This window comes from Trachurus trachurus (genome assembly GCF_905171665.1).
Source record: "Trachurus trachurus genome assembly, chromosome: 3".
Taxonomy (NCBI): Eukaryota; Metazoa; Chordata; class Actinopteri; order Carangiformes; family Carangidae; genus Trachurus; species Trachurus trachurus.
In genome coordinates, this window is record NC_139893.1 from 7,830,776 (window position 1) to 7,848,033 (window position 17,258).

Here is a 17,258-nt window from a genome sequence, read left to right on the forward strand (position 1 = left end):
CAAGCCACCCAATGAGAGCGCAGTGATCTTTCTTTGAGCCAATGAGAGCCTTCGTTTCATCATCTTGCGTTTCAGTCTGACCACAGGGTGCGCTTAGTGTTTTTCACCGGCACGCCCCGTTTACTTGCTGTCCTTTGACCTACACCCCGTATAAGAGGTCTGACCCAATCCATGGAAAATAAAACTTACACCCAGATAACATAACTAAATATCTGGAGAAGGCTGATATCTGTGTTTTTTATATTCGAGAAATTGTTTAACCATTACGAAGAGTTAATAGATAGTTTCGTCACCGTTCTTGTTAGTAGATTTGCAACAGTCTTACAAATCTAAAGTAGTCATTTTAGAGGTTAACATCAATATTCACTTTTAATTTACCTATGAAAAATCTTAATGTGTAAACGATATGTCATAAATAAACAAACTGTGAGGTCTCTACGGATGTGGAAAACAAGTGAACCCTAGCGTTTGTACTCCATTTCCTTTTCTTCGTCTCCAACTATATAATGGAGTGTGGTCCCTTGCGTTTGAAACTGCGAATCGTGGGCGGCCATATTGGAGCCGAGCTTGTTTTTGTTTTGAAGCGGGGGACAGGATGCTACGTGGATCCAAAATGGCGTCAGTTTCATAGCCTGTGGAAACGGTATCCGCCCACAGTGCTTGAGCCAATCAGGACGCTCGTTTGATTCCCGAAGCATTTCCGTCCCGTACGTCGGTCGTCCACACACACAACCGAAGTCAAAGGCCGCTCGAAAACCGCTCGAATGGGGTTGGCGGAGAGGATTAAACCGAAACAAAATATGCTATTTTGATGGTATACGTCCACCAAGGCAAGCCTACCGTTGTGCACATGGACTGTTAAAGCTTCTTAGTGTGTAGTGAAGATGAAATAGCTATGCTGTAAACGCGTTTTCGTGGATATTTTTTAGTCTTTTTTTCCCCCCTCTCTCTTTGGACGTCTGTTTGTCGGTCTCCACGGTTTTAACAAGCTAGCTACCTACCAGCTTCTAGCCTCGATCTCACCGAGCTGCTGCTGCTGCCGCTGAGCTGCGATGGTCGTCGCGAGTTTATGCGGATGTCTGCGGGCCAGTCTGTACTGAACCGACGGCAACAAATGGGACCATCCAGCATCGGCCGAAAACATCGTGGCGTAGACTAATAACCATTAAAAGATTCTCTTATATATTAGACTTTGTGGAAAAATTCAAACAGAGGTAAGTCGCTTTTTTTCCCTTCTTACTACTCCTGCAAAGCTAACGCGTTAACAACAACAAACCGACTATTGCTAACCCCCGTGGTTAACTCCATGGCTGTTGTGTGTGTGTGTGTTGCGACAAAGGTCAACGTGCAGTATTTTCATTTACTAAGAAACCCAAACATGTGCTATATGCATTGGTTTTGCGTTGTTTTCACTGGAAATTCACCCTTTTAAAACCATATTTTTTTTTAGCTTAGCCTCGATTTTCTTACTTGGTTGTGTTTTATTTAATGATGACAGTCTGGATCAAATGTGTAATTCTCTATGCGTGTTGCACAATTTGGTAACGTGAGCCATGTGAAGTTGTTTCGGCAAACGTAGAAATAGCTGTGGCGAATCACTGCCCATGTGTGACCCGGACAGGACTGTGTGTTGATATTTTAAGACCAAAATTTAAAATGTTATAGTGAGCAAATGTGCTGCATTCCTTCGTGCCATGCATGCACGTAAACGTACTTGCAAGATAACAGACTCAGCCTTGTGCATGTGTCTAATCTAAGGTTTATAATGGAAGTTAAAAAAAAGAAAAGAATCACTTGCACTGTAGTGTCCACGTACAGTAAGTTTTTGAGCAACGTTTTGCTTTTTTGGCACCCTCTCAAAAATAACACCAAGGGGCAATTGTAATATCAAAAGCAACAATTATGTTTACATTTCTCAGGGGATTACACTAACAACATCCAAATGTTGCTTTTGATTGTCTAAATGGTATTCCTTAAGTGCTATAACGCTGGTCTATCTGTACATCCAGTTAGTATGCACATCGTCATAAATTCCTGTCATGAAGCACTATGTCTTGTCAATTTGCCAGTCTGTTCCAGCCCCACAGCAAAATGGATGTGCTTTAAAAACCCTGTCTGCAAGATAATCAATGAACTAGATTGTTAAAAGTAAAACTCTTGGGAAGAAAATATACTCTATATGCTTTTTAGGACTATTTAAATAACAGGTCTTTGAAATGTCCACAGGCTCAGTTGACTTATCAGGAAGTGTGTGTGTGTAAATACCTAGCTGACTAACAGTGGGGCTTGTATGGATAGATCAGTGTCACAATTAACCCAGTTGGTTCAGTTGGAGTGCCTGTGTTTTCCATGGTAAATAACATGTAAAGGAGTGGCATAACGTGCCTGAATCTAAGACGAGCTGTGGAAGGAAACAGAACGTGGAAGAGAACCTCTCCACTTTGGTGCAGTACCAATGCTGAGGAAAACACTGCAGTGCCGCTGGTGGTGTTTTCCACCAAGATACTGAGAGTGTTTTAGTTTGTTGGGGCGTTCATGTTGACTACACTGCAGAGGCAGTGATGCATATCTCTGTCTCCCTTGAGCTTGCGTAGGTCCTATTTCTCAGTGCTTTAGTTAAAGCCCTCAATTCAAATGGTATCAAACCCCCTATTCTGTTTTAGATGGAGATTATCATGTGTGGGATATGAATGTAAACAAGGATTTTTTTTTTTGCAGAATTTGAGCAGATCTGATATGTACATATCCATACATCACTGATGTGTTTACATAGTGAAAGTATGTTAACCCGCATACTGATTGAAAGTCTCATTTGCATTCCAGTTTCTCTTAAACATATGAAGTGATGTCATCGTGTTTCTTGGCCTGAACATCAGTTTTGTAGTAGAATATTTTTTACTCTCTTTTATTATCTTCTGTAACGCAGTTACCACAGGTCTGCAGTGAAGTTGTGCTTGTTTACCTTTTTATTTATTGGCTTTTGGAAGTATTTACAAGGGTTGAATTCGATATTTGTAGGCACCTCGTGTAGACAGTATTGAGGACGTCAAAATCAGGAATAATGAAACTCTCATGCTGTTGTCTTTTTTTCTTAGTTTTCTTATGTTTGTTTTATACTAAATCAAAATAAAGCCTGTAGTTAACTGTTGACATGTTACTTGACACTCCTGAACTACGCTCCACCTGGTTCCCATTAGTAAAGGCCAGATCTGTGTGCAACAGGAAATGGAGTTCGGCTGGGGTCAGAAAGGTCACGAGACGTGATTGTAGCTTGGGGTTGTGGGTTTTGTGTAATAGGAAGGCCGGCAGCATTTCTATGTTTCTGCTCCTCTACTGTCTTTGTTTTTCTTGTTAATATGGTGCTCAGATGGCTTACCGTGTATTTTTGTATCACCTGACTAAAATGCTGAGTAAAAGACTCCTGGCCAAACCATAACAAGAGCGATGGCGAGAGAACAAGATGCATCTGATTGCTGTGTTTGGGTGACTCGGCAGTAACAGTTGCATAGGATGATGCAGACTATTTCTATGACACAGTTCATCATTGAGCAGCACAGCTATCCCCACACGTATTGATTTAGTGAAAAAGTATAACAAAAGAAGAAACGTCATCAAGACATGAATCCCAAATGATGATAAATGAGAGGAGACTGCAGTTGCATAGAAGGAAGAATACAAAAAAATGACTCTGCAGTCTGCATATCAACTTTTCTTCAACACAGTTTGCTCTGTTGTTAAATAACCACAGTGATCAATCTGCAGAGTGGCTTGCATGTTATTCTCTGCCTTTTGGGGGTTACCAGTTATTCTGTAAATGAATTAAATCTTCTGTTGAAAGTTTTATTGTGGCCCTTTAGCAAAACTAGGCCACATGTCCTGAGATACATTGCATATGTACCTGGCTAACTTTTAATGCACTCATAGTAACATTTATCAGTGGAAATTGGCTTATAATTTACACAGCAGGAACACTATAATCCAGTTTAACGTGATTACAATATGGCAACCAATATGTCATCCTTGGCAACCAAAAGCTGATTGCTGGTAGCCAGCCTGGCAGTTGTTTAGCACTGGCCTTTTTTATATTTTATATGGATTTTTTCCATCGCTTCATTTTTGTTTTAATGGCAGATGCCCATGTATGAATCCATTGCTCTTTAGCTGAGTCTCAATAAATCATTTTAAAAGATGACAACTGAGAGGTCAGATGGTTTTGTAGAGGGAAGTTTTTTTTACTTGTGCCACTCATTAGTTTAAATGTCAGTGTTTGAGTTTTTATGGATGTACGCAGTTATATTGAGGATAGGTATTTAATTTTGACATTTGAAATCTTATAGGGCTTATATTTATATTTATTTAGAGTGGTTTGATGAGATGAGTCTCATCTGTTTGTCACAGTTTTGATCAGTCACATTCGTAATTTCTCGAGTAAAAATGCCAGAGCCTTTGGTTCCAGATCTTCAAATATGAAAATATTGGTGTGTTACCTTCTTACTATTACAATACCTTTTGAATTATTTGATATTAGTCCAACAAGATAGGCAATTCTAAGACGTTAGTGTGAGATCTAATACAGGGATATGTCACTAATGAGTACTTCTAACAGTTTATGATCTCAGTGGCTAATTAGTCAGCTGAAAACACAATTGATAAGTTAATTAATGAAGAAAATACTTGTCAGCCCTATGCCTGCCCTTTTTTTTAAAGGGAAGGCAGGTTTCAAGTATTTCAAGTCAACATACCAGATATTAATTAATTTATCAGCATATTGTACTGTTAATTTTTCCACTCAGTGAATCAGAGTGTATTTTCCTGTTGACAAATATTGTAAATTCAAAATAACAAATGTTTAAAAAAATCAGATGCCAATTTGTGAAAAATGAATATCTGTGACAACAAAAAGCAGCGCTACCGCAACTGTCTGTCCTAACTAATTGGCGTGGGCCTCCGGCTGCTGCACTGAATGCACTGTATGACGGGCAGGAGTCACACAACGTCATTTTTATTGATTGAAATTGAAATGTAGGTCAAGCTGAAACGAGCAAATAACTCAACAACAGGTCAGTGGTAGTGGTGGTCGAGAGGTCGCAACCCAACTCGACCGAAGACGCAGTGTAGTTGCACTCGGAGCAATCTGAAAAGCCTTGTTACTGAGGGTTTTGCTTATTGTTTGCACGCCGTCTAACAGTTAGCCTAGCTTACTATTCCAGCAATAGCAACTGAGAGCACATCTTGAAAATATACCCTGAAATGAACAGCTATAGTAGTATAGCTGTGTTGGTTTGCTTATGGACATAATGTGTGAAAATTGGTATTTAAATTATTCTGACTGATCTGTTTTGTTGTTGAAGAAACAACTGGATGTTAATTGTGACAGTGCTAGGTCGTATATTCAAGGTGTCGGATGTTGTTAGCCAAAATGAAATTATCCAAAATGTTATGTCATATAGTGTCAATAAATAGCCGGTCCAGTAAAACGACCATGTCTGTCCACAGTAATTCTCCATCCCATGTCATGATTGGTATTTTCTATTTGTTTGTTTGTACATGGCAATCATAATGCATAAATAAAGAGGCATATTTGCTGAAATGACAACGACATTACACAAACACAAACCCTAGTAATTTTGTTTATACAGCGGTTGTTATGGGGGGAAAATAGGAGGCCCTTTTCCTGCTCCTATAAGATGTGTTATATAATAATGAAATGCGTAGGTGGCTGACATGGTGCGCGGTTCATTGTGCAGTTTCTCCCCCGAATATTGCCAAGAAGTCTTTATCTTGAGGTTCAAAAGGGAAAAATGTAACAGCTCGTTGTGCTGGATGTAAGAGGGAAATGAAGCCTTTAGCTGCAGCTCCAGCACTCACTCTGCCTGTCCTCTGTCTATGCAAGCTCTCCCCTCCCCCTCTTGTGCTGAGAGTGTGGTCCTTTTAGGTAAACAAGCATGGCTACTCCTGTTTCTTGCCTCTCTCTCTCTCTGTCTGTCTCTGCCTCTTCTTTCCCTCTATGTTTCTGTTTCTCCCTCACTCCCCCTCTCTTCCTCCCCTGTTCAAATTGTGTAAATCTTTTATAGCTGCTGTTCTACCAGCACAATCTCAGCGGATACTCAAATGGCATCTGAAGCCCTTTGAAATTCAGTCTAGTCCTTTGCCCCCTCCTCTATCCTCGAAGCGAAATGGAACAAAATGGCGGGCCCCAATCCTGCTGTTTCCCTCGGGGACTGTAGAGCCTCAATTTTGGCGTTTAGGAGGTCCTGATGGTTGACGGAGTCTTAACTCGTGTTAGGTTGTGCTTACGTGCTAGCCTTCCGCTGCACCACTCTTGATAATATTTTCTCTTCCCTGAGTCTCTTGTACATCAAAGGGAGAGGTTCTCTATTCTGGCACGCTGCTGCTTCTCCAGAAATGTGCTTTTTACAGACATGGCTTTTGATCTTTCTGATCGGAGCTTGAAGAAGGAATATTTTGTGCTCCTATTTTTAAAAGGAAAAGTTACCGATATGCTTGATCACAATTTCAGGTATGCAGAAAATTTCTAAACTTGTATCGCACCAGAGTCGGGCCCTTGGGTGGTTTTTATCGGTCTTGCCATTCTTTCATAGATACATTATGACATGGGTCGGCCAGCAGCGTTGTTAGTTTGCGATATTAATTGAAAGGGTTTAAAATCTTATGACATAATAAATATTTATGACAGAAAAAGGCAAATAATTCTGTGTACTTGAAGATCGTTAGAAGCGCTACTGCAGAACAGAAGATGTGATGGATTTTTGTGTGCAAAAATTGGTTTGCAAGACAGCTAGGATCACAGTGTGAAGTCTTACCGAGATGTCTGTGTAGGCTCATAGTGTCATTATATTACACAATGAGTTTTATTATGAGTTAACCCAAATTATTTAGTTAAAGTCACACTTCTCACACTGTTAACTCCAATTCTGTTTTAATTCTGTATGAATTCCTGATTTATTTATGTCTCTCACACCAACACATCTTCTTAGTAGTTTTATAAATCAATAGCTTTGTTAAAGACATGGTATGAATGACTCAAAAGAGTAACCCAAAGGAAGAAAGATAATGTGTAAAAGTCTTGACTATAAAAAGCAACCATTGCACATTGTGAACCTGAGTATGTAACGCCATTAGACAAATGGCTGAGTCCCTCAGTCTGGGCATGCATGAATTACGGGTGGAGCAAATCCGGAGACTACAGTTGGTGTTTTGATTGGATGTGCTGCTGTACAGGAGGTTGCATGGGATGATTTATTATCCATACGTGGCATTGGAAATGTTCTGGGGTTAGTCGGCCAGGTCTGGGAGCTGATGGCAGAGACACTCAGTGTGATGTGTCCCTCTAGGCCTCACTGTTTTGGTCTATTCAGACTGCAGTTGACGCACAGGGAAGAAGGCAAGACGAGGCTGTCTTGGTTGGTGTTTCTCCTCATGAATCTTAAAGCTTTTCTAAAATAAAATGTATTTCCATTTTCATGTAAAGCTAATGTGGCCCACGTCTGTTTTCTAAACCTTCAAACATGCCGTGATAAAACACAATACACATCATATTGGTTAAAAGAGCAAGAGTGAAAGTGAGAGAATAAGATCCAGCTCATTGTTTATGGAACCTGTTTTTCAGTTCAAGCCTTCAGTGAATAGAATTTGGAAAAAGCTTTTTATTGTGAACAAAGCATTTCAGTTCTTCCTGGCAGAATCATAGATTAGGTTAGGTGAATGTTACTGAGGTTAGAAGCTGCTCTGGATCCATTGTTGTTAGATCGGTTTTACACGGTGAACTGGTTTGGCAAAGAGCTGCAGATACTTATTTGAAGTCGGGCAGCCGGTTTCTGCAGAGCTAGTGGAATATACTGATTGTGGTATACAACACCACCAAAGCTGAAGTAATTATACTGGAAATCGGAGGCCTTGTTTGTCCTAGCGTTACGCAATAGCGTTAATGTTAAACAGCAGGATTTCCCCTAGGTTTTCAGAGGTCTTAGTTGCTGCGTGGGTTTTCTAGGGGGAGAGGGTGGTTGTATTTTTTGAAAGCATTTGAAGGAAATAGAAAATAAATACTTTTTTCACACTGTCTTTTGACTATATCCTTTACGATCATTCGTGAAACAAAGCTGACAACATTTATTTCACATAGATCTTTTAGATTTAATGCAATAACATTATCTCCAGATAAGTAAAAATTCATCTCATGGTGGGACATACATGTTGACCCACCTTTCCATTTGAGATCACGTTACTTCTGTTTTTGTGACAGAAATACCTTATCCTGTCTGTGGTAGGTCAACGCCTTTCTGTTACAGAACTGAAGCAAAAGCTTTTCCTGAGAAATCAAATCACCATGACTTGACTTTTCGCCATTGTAGTGTCAGCAGCCTCTTCCTGTATGACAGGATGATGTCAGATTGATGGGAGACGTGATAAATGTGAAAGCATTTTTGTCCTATTTTTTGTTGAACATCGTTGCAGAGATGGAGCAGAATTTGGAGCCTTGTCCATAACCAACCTTTGTCACCCTGAGATAAATAAAATATGTCTGCGATTTATTGCCACTTTGAGGAAATTGCTTGATGCCCGACTTCTGTTGTGCTCGGAGGCAAACGGCTATATCAGTTTTCTTTAAGCCCTCTTATGCCCAGCCGTCCTCCTCGTGTAGGACATAAGCTATAAGCTGAGACAGGGGGTAAAGGGTGTTAGGACAAAGTGTTGGGTGGGGGGGAGGGTCGAGGTGGTGTGGCCTGGCTGAATCTCAATCACCAAGGCCCTTCAGCGGGGCTGGCCTTTTGATGGGCCAGCTGCAGCCATTCATCCACCCATTTACATTGAAATGCAACAACAGGAAGGGGGGAGGGGGAAAACTGAGGGGAGATGGGCCTCTGCGCTTGTGAGAGTGGGATGTGAATGAAAGGCAAGGGCATACCTAAATACCAAAGAGAGGAGGTCCATCAGTCTGGGCCCACAAACCCTGCTCACCAATACGTGCAGCCATACTTTGTTTTTTTCGGCCAGCATGCTGAGGGGCAGTATACCTAACACAAAGGATCTAAAGCACCCCTTTGACCAGTGCATGCATTTTCAGCACTCAGCTCTTTTCTGTCTTTACAGCCAGGGCTGGTGGCTATAAAGAGGTTGTGATTCATCCCACTGTCTGTTTCAGCAGCACTCTGATGTTATACCTGTTGTTAGTGATTCTTTTTCGACTCTGCCTTCTTCATATTTTGGTTGGGGGGTAATTGCCGTCAGATGGAGGATTTACCTGTGCACGCTCTTCATCGAGGTCTTGTGTGTGAGGCTTGTGGGGTTTTGGGTTCTTCTCCCCTGGTTTTGCTGTAATGGAGGTCACACTGGTAGAAGACGCCTGCTCTCATTAGGGGCTTTAGACACAAACTGTAGTTCAGTCGAATGAGGCCAGTGTGTCATTTTTTCAGAGTTCAACCAGCTTTCCAGGATAACTTGGATGTCTTCAGAAGGTGTGCATACGACAGTGATTGAGAATCATCTTTGGAAATGTGCTAAAGCCACGTACAGACCTACACACTGCAACACAAACTGCAGCCTTTTCATTTATTTCAGTCAGACAAAGTGCACTGGCACCTCAGCTAAAGGGCTGTAGAAAGACATGCACAGAAAACTAAAACCTGGCTGTACGTGCTACAGCACAGTGCATCATGATGAAGCAAAAAAAACTACACTGGCTTTGAGTTCTCATTCTAGGTAGAAATGACTGAGATGGAAGAAAAATGATTGGTACTGTGAGCACCTAAGGGAAATGTAAAATGTAATCTAATATCAATATGCACACCCTGTGCTCTCATACTCATCTATACTACAGTCTCTATCATTTGGAAAGTACTCACACTTGATATTTTAAGTGGTACTAGTAAACGGCCACATGAACAGTGTTTTTTTTTCACCCCAAATGTCAGATAACTTAAAGATTTGCTGAACATTTTGAACAGCAATATGTACAGCTGAAGGGGGAGTAACGGCCTCTCCATGTATGTTGAAATCTGAGCCTCTCTGTCCTGTGTTTTGGTCCTCGGGTCGGCAGCGCGTGCATGCTAGCACATGTACATGTGCATGTTATGCTTGTGAATCCCACCTTGTTAAACCATTGGCCCTCCCTCCATTTATAAACACACAGGGGACCGCCCACGCACAAAATGGTACAGTGCAGTGAGCAGCGTTTGGTTAAAGGCCCCTTCCATATTTTCCTTTCCTTCCCTGAAGAAAGTCACTGAAGTCTAAAGAGGCCTCCTTCAAAACATCCATAAAGTTTTTAAAGATTTTACTGGCTGCGTCGGTGTCTCTACCAGCTCCGTCGATGTCATTCACATGGCCGGTCGCAGTGGACAAGTGTCAGTGGACAAAGCAGAATTTCATTTGTAGAACAATGCACATCACAACACTGCTAGTGTGAGCTAATGGTTTTGCTTGGCATGTTTTGTGTTGGGTCTTATGTGCACAGGGTAACCTCTAAGTCAGGATCATTTATCAAACCCTGAAGCACCAAGCTAACGGTTGGACACGGAGTAGAAGCTGCTTTGTTGGAAACCATCTCACATTCAGCAAAGGTTTTGTTTTGACACTGAGCGAAGGCGCTCCAAGGCCTCGTTCACACCAGGTGTCCACCTTTTTCTATGTTTGATACATAATCTTAAAATGCATGCAATATGATAGAGTTACCTGGTGGATTTGTGACAACCACTGAGATATTAAAGTTGTGTTTTCACAGTGTCTAACCAGTATCAGTCAGAAGCCTATATTTTTCTTAAAGGGATAGTTCAACATTTTGGCAAATTGGCCCATTGCCATAATCGCTATAGTCATAGCAGTAGGTTCGTTACATTTAATTGTCGGTGTAAGCTATTTTTAGAACGGAGGAGCGGAGCGTCAGGCTGCTCAGGGCTACGCTATGGAGGCTAATGGAATTTCTTGGTTTTCCTCATCAAACTCATCAAATACACAACCCAACAACTCCAAAAGGCTGTGGTGGACAAGTTGTGAGCTGCACAATCACCACGCTATGAGATAATAATGGAACGTTAAGAGACGGAGCCGTTTTAGAGGTAAATTCATGCAAAACCGCTGATGCGCGTTGCGTTCAGGGACAGTTTTTCAGCAAGCAGACTCTGTATTTACCCTGTATTTACCTCGAAAACGGCTCCGTTTCGTAACGTTCCATTATTATCTCATAGCGTGGTGATTGCGCAGGTCACAACTTGTCCACGAAAGCGTTTTGGAGTTGTTGGGTTGTGTATTTGATGAGTTTGATGAGGAAAACCAAGAAATTCCATTAGCCTCCATAGCGTAGCCCTGAGCAGCCTGACGCTCCGCTCCTCCGTTCTAAAAATAGCTTACACCGACAATTAAAGGTAACGAACCTACTGCTATGACTATAGCGATTATGGCAATGGGCCAATTTGCCAAAATGTTGAACTATCCCTTTAACTCAACTTCTCTGTTGTAACTGCACTTTATACTCCTAATGGTGCTGTAGAGGTGGTTTCTGCAGTCGACAGTTGGAAAAAAAGCTTGACAGGTTGTTAGAGCGAAAATAAAAATACCAAAATTAATGTTGTGAACTTGCAAGCCGGTGAAAAATCTGTAGGAGCAACGTGGCAACGCTTCAAGTGTTACCAATTTTAGCTCACCTGTTTCATACATTGTTATAGCCTGTCAAAATACTTCTCTGCAAAACTTGTGTGATGCTTCTGTTTACTTTGGAATCAAGTAGGTGATTTGCGATGAGATAATCCCATTTGTCAAATAGATTGAAGAACTGAGTTTAAATTGTAAACTGATCCAAGATGCATTTAAGGCCTTGTCACACACCAACCCGGGTTATTTTGCAACCAAAGCTCGTCCAGGCGCCCCCGTTGTTGAATTAGGTTGAGCAACTGGATATGACGACCAAATACAGCCGACAGCCAATAAACAACAACAACAACAACTTTGTTACGTCGCTTTTAGCTAACATGCTAACGTTAACTCTAGCTAACAACCTCTACGGACGGGCACTATTTACATCAGCACACGCTTGGCTCTGACGTAAACAATGGTTGTCATATACACACGCAAACGCTGAAACCCGAATAGGCCGAAAACTTTCCCCTGGACTCTGGTTCCAAAAGCTCGTTTGCTTCTGGATAGAACAGTAAAGATAACCTGGACTGGTGTGGACAAGACCTAAATCCCTTCAACACAACTGACTGTAGTATTGTAGTCCAAGTCAGTGATACTGTATTTTTACACAGTATCTAAATTATCCAATACCACTAACAACGTGTTAGCAAAATATAGCAAAATTGCACAAACATCACATTCAGTCCCTTGGCCTTTAAGCAGAAATGTCAAAAATAATCACTGTTTTGGGCCCTCTATTGTATTTCATTGTTACTTGAATATCTCTTGAGTTTGCTACTGTTTTTTCTGACGACTGTCTCTCACCAACAAGGCCTGGATTGGTCTAAAAAAAACAATCTAAATTGAACCAAAAATAATAGAAATGTACCGCCCTTTGATATTTGATATTGTCTAGAATATTCACACAGAAGTCGCAGAGATGGTGAGAAGGAAATGTCTGTTTTTTGGGGGCAGGGATAGGAATTAGCTAGTGTGTTTAACCAGAGCAGTCAGCAGGGAGTGGAAAATCACATCATCTTCAGTCAGCCTGCACAGGGACTTTCCCTCCTGAATATGTGGCAGCACAGAGCACTTCTTAAAGCTACAGGCCAGTATGCGTTTAGTCCCCCCCCCCCCCCACCACCGTATTGAGACGTGTACGTTCACATCGTATCCCCGTGTCACACGTTGTGAAGCCACATTGTAACACCGACTTATTTGTTTTACCCAGAAAGGAAGCAGTCTAAATGAGAAGTGGAAAATAGGAGAACAGGAAATATAGAAGACATTTTAAGTTGGCTTGGCCTGGAGCTACCAATAATCTTTCCAGCATTTCACTGTTAGTCTGCCAAGGCTTGGATCAGTCACAGATCTGTGATTGGGTGAGTTAACCAGACACTGATCTTTAAAGTTCTTTTGATGCTAGAACCTTCTTCCCTATAAATACACTTGCCTTGTTTTTGTGCCCATCTGTGTGTTTGTGAGGGAGTGTGTGTATGTGTGTGTGTGCGTGGTTGCATGTGTGCTTGTGCCACTCATACTCCCTGCAGTGAATCTTTTTATAGAAACAGCAGCCAGCAGTGTAATCTCTGGCGTGGATGTAGGACAGCCTTTTATTCCTCCTCATTACTTATGCAAAGCCATTTCTCACCCACAATCACTGCATAGCCTGTTTGAATGTACAGTTTTCTAAGAAAAAAAAAGGTGAGAAGTGAAGCATCTCACTGGTGTTTTTGCATCTTTTAGTGCATGTACTACGAATCACGTATACTTTGTTGTGCTTTTATTTCCAATACATTTAACTTGAGTTTTGGTAGCATGTATTTATTTTCATCTCAGTGCAATATAAAATAACTTTGTAGAGTCTTTACTAGAGCTGGGCAGTATGGCTTCTCTCACACCACAGGCGATTTACGATTTTAATTGTTTTGTTTTTTTTCCTCCCCATAAAAACAAACTACAAAAGACGAGGCTCAGTATCTTGTGTTTGGGGTTGATTGTCTTCGACGTGTTGATGACCCCCGGCTTTTAAACTGTATATTCTTATGTATATAAGGTCAGCATGTCGATTGGAGATGTAAAACACCAGCACATCTGCAGTGCTGTGCCACCAGCACCATTTTCTCAAACTGGATCCTGTGGGGAAATGATGCTGCTAATGTTAGCTGCTTGTTAGCAGAAGTGTCAGGGCTGCGACTCGCTGTTGTGCCCTCACCCCCCCCCCCCACACACACACACTCCCCCTACTCAGCTGCTGCCTCTTGTTTGAAATGTGGAAATAAATGAGTTGTTGTGCTGCTTTTATGTTGCGTTACTACGAACTTACGGAAGCTGCAGGGAAGCGGTGCCGGCTCCGCGCTAGAAATACCCCAGTATTATATATATATATATATATTATTATATATATATATATATAAATTCAGTTTTAATTTTCAAGTATCGTCCATAAGCATTAATACGAATTAACTGATAAAATCTATTTATCACCCAGCTCTAGTCTTCACATCACTATAGGTGGGTGTTTCGGGAGGTCTATTATATTGGTTTGGACTTGCTTGGAGGAAACTGACTGAGAATCAGCTGCTTAAATAGTGTATGTGTGACGTTCATCGTTCATCGCTCTGTTTAGATTAAATAAACACAAATAGGCTAAAAAACGCACACACATTGGCCTCTAGTATTTGTTAATCGCGGTGTTTTATTTTGAAAAGGGTTTGAAAATTGACCGGATTCTCTCGTGTTTATTTGTTTGACTTCCTTCCCGGCTTGACGCGATCGCCTGCGGCTCGGGCACAAAATAAACCAGACGCCAAAACGATCCGTGCAGGGCGCGAGTCGGTCGCAGAGGTGCACGCCGCGGTGCATCTGATGTGAACAACACAGCAGTGGTTCTCGGTTATTCGTGGCGCTTCCTCGTCCGGTGTGTACCCGGCGTGAGCGCTGGCATTTAAAAATCAGATGGCAGAGGGAGAATAGCGCTGTTTGGTAGCTTGGGCAGCTTGGGTGCTTCAGGTGGAGCGGTCCAACAGTTTTATCAGACCAACAGGTCCGCTCTGACCGCGACTGGCTCCTAGATTTCCCGTTTTTCAAGGGGGCGGGGGCTCGTACAACGGTAGGGAAAACACTGGTGGTGTCAGAAAATCACATCTGAAAGACAAACAGGTCGCTGACATAACAGTCACAACCACAACATAACAGAATATTGAATTGGACGACATACTGCATTAGAAATGGCCTTCGTTTTTGTTGTGTACGTATTCTGCCTGAAGCACATGGTATTTGTCAGAGGCTGTGATTTAGCTGATACCTCCCGAGTCTCCCAGTGTTGTTATCAGCCAAGTTGTGGACCATGTGAACCTCTTCTCTTTTTTTTTTGCAGAAGGGCTCAGAATTGAGTTCTATTTAAAGCTACAACTCTTCTATTATGAATGTTTTTCCTATTGAATTATTTAGTCATAAGAGGCTAAATTTGGAGTGGCTGGTTGATAGAGCAACGGGACTTTGGATTTTGGGTCAATTGCACTTTTCGTCTGCCGTGCCAGCCCGGCATACTTTTCTGCAGGTCTGTGTAGATTTATTATGTAGGTGTGGTTGTGGCAGTAGACAAACTACTGCACTCTGCATGCACATAGCTGCACAAACACACACGTTAATTGTGTTGTACATGTCTAATAAACTTCCTGATATCACCCTCTGTGGTTGTTGGATAGATCCTATCATCTGCTGAACTCACTCAGCCCCGTGCTGCACTGTTATGCTGCTCTCTCACACACTTGGCTCGACTCTCCCCCTGTCCTCTCTCCTTCCACACCCCAACACCTCCGTCGTCACTCCTCTTCTGCTTCCATTTAGTCTCCGCCACCTCCTCCCTCTCCCTCTCATCTTCACGTCTCAGAAACCCAGCAGTATACTCGCATACTGCATCCTCTCATGCTCTTCTCCCCCCTCTCCCCACACTCTCTGACAGTCTCCTCCCCCATCTCCACCTCTATGCAGTAGCCCTGGTTCCTCAGGAAGCAGTGCTTGCAGGAAGCTAAGGGCGTTGGACATAACTGGTTGCCTTGTTTCCTTCTTTGACAAAAAATTATAGTAAATTATGCGCACACACCGGCAGCCTTCGCGTTCTTCCTGCATCTGCTCTGCTGCATTTTGTGTTCAATGCATCTCGATTCCTAACCTCCACATGCAAATATGCATATTTATAGTCATCCTGTTTTTATTTTTTTCCCCCTCTGCCTCTGATGCCTAATCTGAACATGTTGACTAACACGAGTGCTAATATGATACCGGTGCTCTTTCCTTTCTTAAATGAGACTCTCTACACCTGACTGCATGGCAGCGAGTCATAAATCATGTGAGGTAACAACACTGTGGCTTCTGATCACTTGAACATAAAGATCAATTCATACAAAAATCTGTTTCTAGTGTATTTTGGGGTGTCAGTCAGTCGTCTGCCTCACAGACAGATGCATTTCTCTTCCTGCAGGTGTGCACCAGGATGTGCTTTCCTTGTTTTTCTTTTCTAATACTGAGGATGAGAAAGCTCTTTTTGTGTTTTTTAGATTTAAATATTCCTATAGATTCAATAAGGAAGCAAATTTCTATGTATCAGGTGGAGGTTAAATCGTTGTTTTGTTGTTTTTGAACGATATATGATCAGATGCGTGCTCGTATTATGCTATTTGGCTTTAAAAACATCAGTATTTGTATTTGATGGCTGCTGTCTGCATTGTATTTTTCTGCCGGCGTGCTCATAGCTTCAGTCACACCTCCGTACAAGAAAGCTGGAAAAATAGCACCAGCTTCTCTTCTAAGGGATCAAACCCCCCCTGCAGCAGGCCCTTGTTTTCCCCTCTTAGGAGTGAGTGGAGAAAACATACACAACACTCATACTGCGTGGGCGTGCGTGTGTATGTTCATGTTTTACAGCCTCACTGGCAATCAGTGTTGGGAATAGTAGCTGAAGTAAACTCCGATAGCATCAGATAGTGTCGTAACATAGCATGTTTATTATCAGTTACAGCTCTTAAGTGGGTTATATAGTCTTAACACATACATGCATACAAGCACAGGCTGCTGGAGCAGTTTTCTCACTCTGTGTGCTTTGCAGCAGTTTCACACTCCCTTAATGCATGCACACCTCTCTGGTATTTAGACAGGTTTCCAATGAGGGTGCAATGACGAATCTTAAGAGGGGAACGCAGTGTTTCTGTGTGGCATGAGCCTGTCAGGAGTGAGAAGAGGGTTATGATGAGTACAAGGAAGGTCTGAAATAGCTCCTGGCATCGCGCATGATGCACATTGCACACATGAAACAGACTTGGGTTTGGTGTGGCAAGTAGTTTCTGTGATCAAGATATTTTCCTGCCCATGTGTCTGCATGTCAAGTAAAAAACAAAACCCTTTGCATCACCCACACTGATCACTTGTGAAGAAGATACAGAATTTGCATTTGATATAGTTAGACATCTTAGGCCCCATCCACACGAAAACGCGGCTTCACTGAATCCGATCTTTTTCTTAATCGTTTTGAAAAAAATCTCCGTAAACACGGCATCGTTTTCAGAAATATCTGCGTCCACACTGATCCAGTGAAAACGACCCAAAACGCTGTAGTACCTACATAC

At 42.0% G+C, this 17,258-nt stretch overlaps 1 protein-coding gene across 2 annotated transcripts in view; it reads left to right on the forward strand.

Moving 5' to 3' along the window:
• The first annotated feature begins 750 nt into the window (after positions 1–750).
• Positions 751–17,258, forward strand: part of ankrd11 (ankyrin repeat domain 11) — a 110,542-nt gene continuing 94,034 nt past the window's right edge. For both annotated transcript variants that reach the window (XM_083999336.1, XM_083999337.1), the window contains exon 1: positions 751–1,214. The gene's annotated coding sequence lies outside the window, so the exon portion shown is untranslated. The remainder of the gene's footprint in view (positions 1,215–17,258) is intronic.